Here is a 7,529-nt window from a genome sequence, read left to right on the forward strand (position 1 = left end):
AGTTTAAAGTCTGAGGGGGTGGTGGGAAAGGAAGAGGTAATAGAAGTTTGGCCAGTTCCCTAAGAAGATCCCTAATGAGCGAAAGAGTAGGAAGACACTGGCCTAAAGGCGATGAGCTGGATGGGAGCGGTGTGGGAGTGAAGGGCCGAGTATACATAAGTTTGAGGGGGCTGAGGCCTGTGGGCTTGTGGGGGGCAGCCCATAGGTGAGTGAGTGACTGGTGGGGAGGCCAAAATGAGGGATGATTCCTGAGGTGAGAGCACGCGTTACTGCTGTAGCAGCCTCTGAAGTGCAGGGAAAAGCCTCAATCCAACCTGAAAAGGTATCTACTAAGGTTAGAGGATAGCGTGTCCTTTTGTGGGGAGGTTTGTGAGTAAAGTCAATTTGCCAGTCCTGGCCAGGAGCATATCCCCTGGCCTGGTGGCTGGGAAAGGACCAAACTTGGAGGCCACATTGATTGGAGCAACGAGTACACAAAGGACAATTTTGAGTGATTTGTTTAAGTAATGTGGCCATGTGGGGTGAGTAATATAAAGGCTGAGGAAAGGCGTTGTAGGGCTTTATAGCCTATATGAACTGAATTATGGAAATCTAAAAGGATTTGCTCAGCTTGTGTGGTAGGGAGGACATAATGACCAGAGAGAGTATACCAGTTGTCCTTCCTCTGTGCCCCCAACTGTTGGAGGTGTGGTATTTCTTGGTGTGTGTATTGGGGTGAGGGCATAGGGGCCATGAGAGGGACCTGAGTGGGAGAGGAAGAGTGGGGGCCTGGTGATTGAGCAGCCTGTTTTGTAGTTAGATCCTCCAGTTTGTTTCCCTGGGCTATGGGGTCATTGGAGGTTTGGTGTCCTCTGCAGTGTATAACCCCAACCTCCTTTGGGAGTTGTGCAGCCTCAATAGCTTGTGTTAGATTTACTATGGCATAACCTGCCTGGGGTGTGGGTGTGGAGGTTGTGCCCCCATCTATGAACCGTATAATGGGATGTGGGAAGATGTGTGGAAAGTGATTGAGAAAGAGATCTGAAGCCTCCATGCAATGTTCTAAGGGTCGTGTTTTGGGATAAGAGTGGCTGGATTTAAGGAGAGGGCAAGGTTTGAAGGAAAACTGGGAATTTTCAATGAAGGTAAGGTGGATAATTGTAGGCAGGAAGGGGAGAGAATTGACATGGCCTTATGGCTGAGAAGGTCTTGAAGATGATGGGGGGAACAAATGACTGTTTGTTGTGCAAAAGTTAGTTTAGTTTAGAGCTTTCTTGTGTTAAAAGGGTGGCTGCTGTCAAGGCCCGTAAACAAGGGGCCCATCCCTGGGCTGTGGTCTAGTTGTTTAGAGAGGTATGTAACTGGGGAGAAAGTATCTCCTGCCTTTTGTCCCAAAACCCCAAGTGCCAGTCCTTGGGTTTCAGTGATGTATAGGATAAAAGGATGAGATAGGTTTGGGAGAGATAAAGCTGGGGCTGTGAGGAGAGTGGCTTTTAATCACTGGAAGGGAGAATGAATGAGCTTTGTGGGATCTAAGGGAATGGCAGGATCTGCCTCATAAAGTGGCTTTGCTAGAATGCCAAAGTTGGGAATCCATAGGTGAAGATACCCTGCAAGCCCTAAGAAAGAAAGGATTTCACCCTTTGTGGTAGGAGTAGGGAGTTCAGAAATTAGCTCTGGTGTTGGGGGTGAGGTGGACTCCCAAGTAGGTGACTGAAGGAGAAGAAATTTAGGCCTTTCTGGGGGACACTCAATATCCCGTGGAGGCCAGGAAACTAAGGAGAGCAACAGTGTGGGCCTGTGAATCCTCATAGGAGGGGCTACAAGGGAGGAGGTCATCCACATATCATATTAACATGCTAGAGGTTGGAGGAAGTTCAGATAAGTCTTGAGCTAAGGACTGGCCGAAAAAGTGGGGGCTATCCCAAAACCCCTGAGGTAGTACTATCCAGGTGAGTTGTTGGGAACGATGTGTATCAGGATCAGTCCAGGTGAAGGTGAACAGGTTTTGACAGGAAGGGTGTAAGGGGATAGAAAAAAAGGTATCTCTGAGGTCAAGTATAGAGAAGAAATGGGTTGTTGTTGGGATTGTAGATAGAAGAGTATAAGGGTTAGAAATGATTGAGGTCATGGGTAAAATGGCTGCATTAATGGCCCTGAGGTCTTGAACTAAACGGTATGAGCCATTAGGCTTTATAACCAAAAGGATGGATGTATTACAAGGTGAATGGGTGGGTTGTAGAAGATGAGAAGAAAGGAGTTTGTTTATAAGGGGCTTTAACCCTATTATTAGGTTTTTATTAGAGATGGGGTATTGTGGGACATTAGGGAACAAAGAGGGGTTCAGCAATTTGACATGGATAGAGGAATGGTGCATAGCAGTGGAGGGAGAAGTGTCCCATACTAGGGATTAACCTAGTCCGAGGGGGAGGGGAAGGTGGAAGCCCCAGGGGCCAGGTCTGGGTGTGGCCTGTAATAGGAGTATTGTAGCTACAGTTAAAGTGTTTAGGGTAAGAGTAGCTTTGAATTTGAAAAGAATGTCCCATTCCAGTAAGGGGGGTTGGGCATTGAGGCATTATTAAGAATTTGTGTGTGAATTGGGTGTGTTGTAGGGTGTAGGAAAGGGGTTGAGTGATCGTGGGTGGTATTCTGATCCCATGACCCATACTATTGTGACAGAGGACAGGGTTGTTGGTCCTGCATATTCAGGAAGGGTAGAGTAAATGACCCCTGTATCAATGACAAAAGAGATTGGCTTACCTGCTATGTGGCAAGTTACCCTGGGCTCACATGTGGTGATCTCTGTGAGGGCCTTGGGCCCTGGGCATTGTCAGTCCTCCTCCTGGGCAAAGCCTAGAAGCTCCAATAGAGATGGTTGTGGAGCTGAAGGTTGTGGGTTGGGGACTGGGCCACTCCGTCTCTGGTGAGTGGAATAGTCAATCCCCCAGTGATTTGGCTGTTTGCAGTGAGGACTGGGCCCTGGAGGATGCCTGGGGTTATGACAGGCCCATGCCGAGTGTCCAGTTGACCACATTTGAAGCAGTTCTCGGGTGGCTTGCCCCTAGAGGCAGGTGGCTTTGGAGTATGTGAGCCTTAGATGGCATTAGCTAGGAGCTGGTGTTTGGCCTGATCTCTTTTGTAGTTTTTTTGAATATCAGGGGCTGATTGTGTAATGAAATGGGAGTGTAAGATGGTCAAGCCTGCAGGGGAGTTTGGATCTATACATGTGTATTTATGTAAAGCCTCACAGAGGTGGGTTAGGAATTAGTAGCCTTTTGGGGGCCGTAAATTAAGTATGTGATCATGTTATCCCAGAGATCCCGATCTCCATGGCCAGCCTGGTAGTCCTAATTTGGGTCCATGCAAGGAACAGCAACGGCTCCCACAGGCCGCCTGTTATTTTGAGCATGTACCTCATCTGCCTGTCATTGGGCCGCCATCCAGACCTGCTCCCTGTACATGGACTTCGACAATTCCCTCCGTCCCAGCCACTTTACAGAGGGGGATATAAAGGAGCCAGGGCTGAGGACAAAGAGAGGGAAAAGGTGGATGGGCTGGTGAAGGATTTGGAGTGTGTGGAGGTAGTCGAGGTGGCCCGTATGGGGAGCAGAGTGGTCTGATGGATCAAAAGATTAATCCGAGTCCTGAAGGGGAGGTCGGGCATGAGCCAGGAGAATTTGAGATGTAGGACAGTTTTGACAGAGAGAAGAATGCGTTCAGAGATAGGAGAAGGCTGAACAAGGAATCTCTCCATCTTGCCATTTCAGTGAGTATCTAAATTGAGTGCCATCTTGTGGCCACTGGGATCCATTGTCACAAGGCTTTTGAGTTTTAACCCTGGAGGCCGAGAGATTGGCCAGGAGACAGCCCGGAAGCGTAGAGCACAGAGTACAGTAGAAAACGAGATGTCTAGGTTTGGATTGTGAGGATCCCACTTAGAGGGTGAGAAAGGGAATGGGCAGTCCTGGTAGGAGAAGGGTGCCAACAAAGAGCGTCCTCTTTGGTGTCCACCTTCTTTTCGAGGGAAAAGCCACGACCAGCTAATGAAGCGTCCTTCAATAGCTCGGGGGCATGAGAAAAGTTCCCTCAGCCAGGCGCCTAGGCTTCATAGAGACTGGAGTTGTAGAGAGTAGTCAGGGGGACTCGTAGAAGTAGGCAGGACAGACCCACTGACTCACCCTGAATTGAGGCCAATGTTGGATGCGTTTGTCTGAAATGGCAAAAGGAGAGAGTCCTGAGTGTACCTGGTTCGGCAGGTCTGGGAAGCGTGGCCAGGAGCCAAGCAGCCCAAGAGAGAGGGGATCACCTAACAACATCAGCCACAACCTTTCCTGGGTTTTGGCACCATAATGAAAGAAAGTGAGCCGAGATGCAGGGTACCGATCAAGCTTTATTAAAGGAAAAGAATCTGCCGGGCTGTGCTCAAAGTGGGAGGCAGCCCGGGGCTGCCCTCAAAATGGGGGACAACAGCTAACCTAGGTTGGTGGGAGCTTATATTGGTATGTTGGTGCCAAGAGCTGGGTGATGTAATTCCGGGGTGGGGATTGAGTTAGGTCATGGGGATGAAGAGTTCTGCGCATGCGGAAACGCTGAAAGTTTTGTTTTCTCTGAAACCATGAGGCTTCTTGTAAAAGAGAACAGGAGAGGGGAGGTGAGGAGGTGGACGGCGCCATTTTGTACTTGGGCTTGTCTAGAATGGCGCTGGTTATGTTGCAGACCTAGTACCCTTGCCTTTCCCCGTTTAAAATTTTATATTTAGTAACTCTATAACCAGGTGGTTTCACACCTCCATGCCTGTTTATGCTAATCTCTTCACTGAAGTGCCTTCTCCCACCCTTCACCCCCTGTCTGGCGAATTCCTGCCCATTCTTCAAGACTCAGTTCTCTGTGAAACTCCTTCCCACCCAACACATCCACCCAAATCAATCTTCACACCTGTGAGCAACCTACATCACTCAGTGCTAACCCGGAGGGAGCACGCATCCAGGAGGTTTATGTACCTGCCCCTCCCCCGCTCAGCTGAACCAGAAATTCCCCAAGGGCAGGGTCTATGGTGTTAAATTTTGTGTCCCCAGTCCCTGACACATAATGGGAGTTCAACAAATACCTGCTGAACCAAACAGAATCCAGATGAACAAGAAATGCCCTCTGACGTGTGGATGTCATGATAATTTAATAGCGTTCCAAGGATTTGCTTATTGGTGTCTTTAGGACAGACAGGTTTGAAAGCCTCTGTATAGATGTGACACCCTATCCCCCTTGCAAAACAACACATTTAATGAGTAAACTGAAGGTGAATATTTGCATCTCAAAAGGTTGGGGGGGAGGCAAGTTTCCTTTAAACATTAAGCCTTCACTGGAACTTTCAGGAACCTGCCTTACAGATCATTAACTTCTGGGAGAAGGTGAGAGCAGGAGTTATGGAAAAATTACCTTCTGGAGTCTGAATTCAGAGATGCCTCTGAAAAGAGAAAGCAAGTCAGAAAATCTTGGAGCCAGACAGAATCGGGTTGTTAACATAAAAAGAATGAGGCAAAATACATACAGTAAGGATTTATTGAGCCAATATGACGATCGCAACCGGGTAGACAGAGTCAGGTTGCCCTGAAAAATGTGTTCCAAAGAGGGCCAGCAGAACTTAGCAGTTCAGAATCACAAGGGGGAAGAACCAAAGGAAAGAGAGGACAGCCCTGCCTAACTACTTCATCAGGTTTTCTATTGTTATACATGACATATAGATATGGGACTGTTACTAGGATGCACAAGGGTTACAAGAGCATTTTAGGTTATTTTATGGCTTTCTGGTGCCATTAAGTCTGCTCCTAAGTAAAAATGGTCTTACGATAACATTTCCCAGGACAGGTGGACGTGACTACTGACTTATCCCAGATTTCCAAGGGACTATAAGCTAGGTGACCTGGTCAGAGAAGAATTTTTTTGGTTATCTGGTTCAGATTCTAGCTATCCTGTACTAGCTGTGTGGCCTCGGGCCACTTAACTTCTTTGTACCCTGATTTCCTTATCTTTAAGTGGAAATACACTATTCCTATTTTGCAGGGTTATTGTAAAGATTTTAAAGATCCTACGTGGAGTACCTTAGCTCATAGGAGGTCCCCAATAATAGAAATAATATTGTGGTTAGATTTGACATTGCACATGGAGGGGAAGGAGACTTGAGCGGTTTTCAGGATTTTTCCTTGGACAGCAGGAATAGGAAGACAGAGGATCCAGAAAGGTAGGGCCAGACCACTTCATGATCTCAAAACACTTTGTGATTTTTTCACAAATCTTTGATTTTTGTAAACTAAACCTTTCCACGTTGAACATGCAGATGCTGGAGACAACATTGTGCAATGTGTTGACCTAACTGTCTTGGACTCTAGATACCTGCCACTTACTAGCTCTGTGACATTAGGCATTCACCTCGACTCAGTTTCCTCATCTGTAGAAAGGAGACAATAAAACAGTACCCATTTCTTAAGGTTGTAATATGAGATCTTGAATGTGAAGGGCTTAGCCCAATGCCTGGCACACAGTATGCCCTCTATAAATAGCACCAGTTACCACAGTGTGAAGTGATTGGTACTAACCAAGAGAGCAGTAAATGCCCTGTTTTAGGAACTGCTTGCTCTGGAGCATGGAAGGGGAAGGGGCCCTGGACTCTGGAGATCACCTGTCACCAGAGCTGTGTGACCTTGGTTTTGTTCCTGACACAGAGGGTTTGCCCTAGAGAATCTCTCAGGTTCTTAAATAGGCCAGTCCACTCAAAGCTCCCCAAACAAGCTCTCAGGCCTGGGTGCTGCTGCCCTGCCCGGATGTCCCCTCCCCACCGTCTGCCGTCTGCCGGGGAACTCCTCCTGCAGTGCTCAAGAGGCTCGCCCGGGCTGGGAAGCTTCCCTCCCCTCCAGCCCCTGCTCGGGCACTCAGCACACTGTGTGGCCCTTGCTGTTGATAGGTCTGTCATCTAGTGACCGTAGTGCACAAGTAAAAGCACCCCACGCTTGAGAATGAAGCTTGTGCCCCACGCTTGAAAATGAAGCTTGTGGGCTGAAGGAGAGAGGACCGCGCACTTTGTCCTCGTTGAGATTTCCCGGATGTCCTGACCTCCACTCTTATTGCTTCCCGTCTTTTGTGGAAAAATAGGTTCGGAAAAGGGTGAGGCTCGGTCACCTCCCTCTGGGTGGAAAGAGAAAGCGCCGTCGGTTTGGACCACAGCTGCAGGTAAAGCCCTTGCGGCGACTTCCTCCCAGGTCTGGAGAAAGTGGCCAGGCCTGCTGCAGAGTCCCCAGGCCCTGAGCACTGGTCCCCACCTAAGGCGGCGGCAATGCCGGCGGCGGGCTCCGGCCGAGCAGGCGCGGAGGGCGGACCCCGGCCGCTCCGGGTTACCCTCGCGCCTCTGCAGAGCCGACACCAGTGACCTTGACCTCGCAGGAAACGGCGCCCCCGGGCGATGGGACGGCGCCCCGGGGAGGGCGGCCGACTCCTCCGGAAAAGTGGGCCAAACAGAGGGCGCCCCTCAGCTTCCAGCCCGAACGCCGGGCTCCCGCCAG

General features: G+C 49.2%; 1 pseudogene; it reads left to right on the plus strand.

Moving 5' to 3' along the window:
- The window catches only part of LOC103597689, a 28,745-nt pseudogene that overhangs the window by 20,841 nt on the left and 375 nt on the right, over positions 1-7,529 (plus strand).

Source organism: Galeopterus variegatus, unplaced genomic scaffold (genome assembly GCF_000696425.1).
Source record: "Galeopterus variegatus unplaced genomic scaffold, G_variegatus-3.0.2 Scaffold2393, whole genome shotgun sequence".
Lineage (NCBI taxonomy): Eukaryota > Metazoa > Chordata > Mammalia > Dermoptera > Cynocephalidae > Galeopterus > Galeopterus variegatus.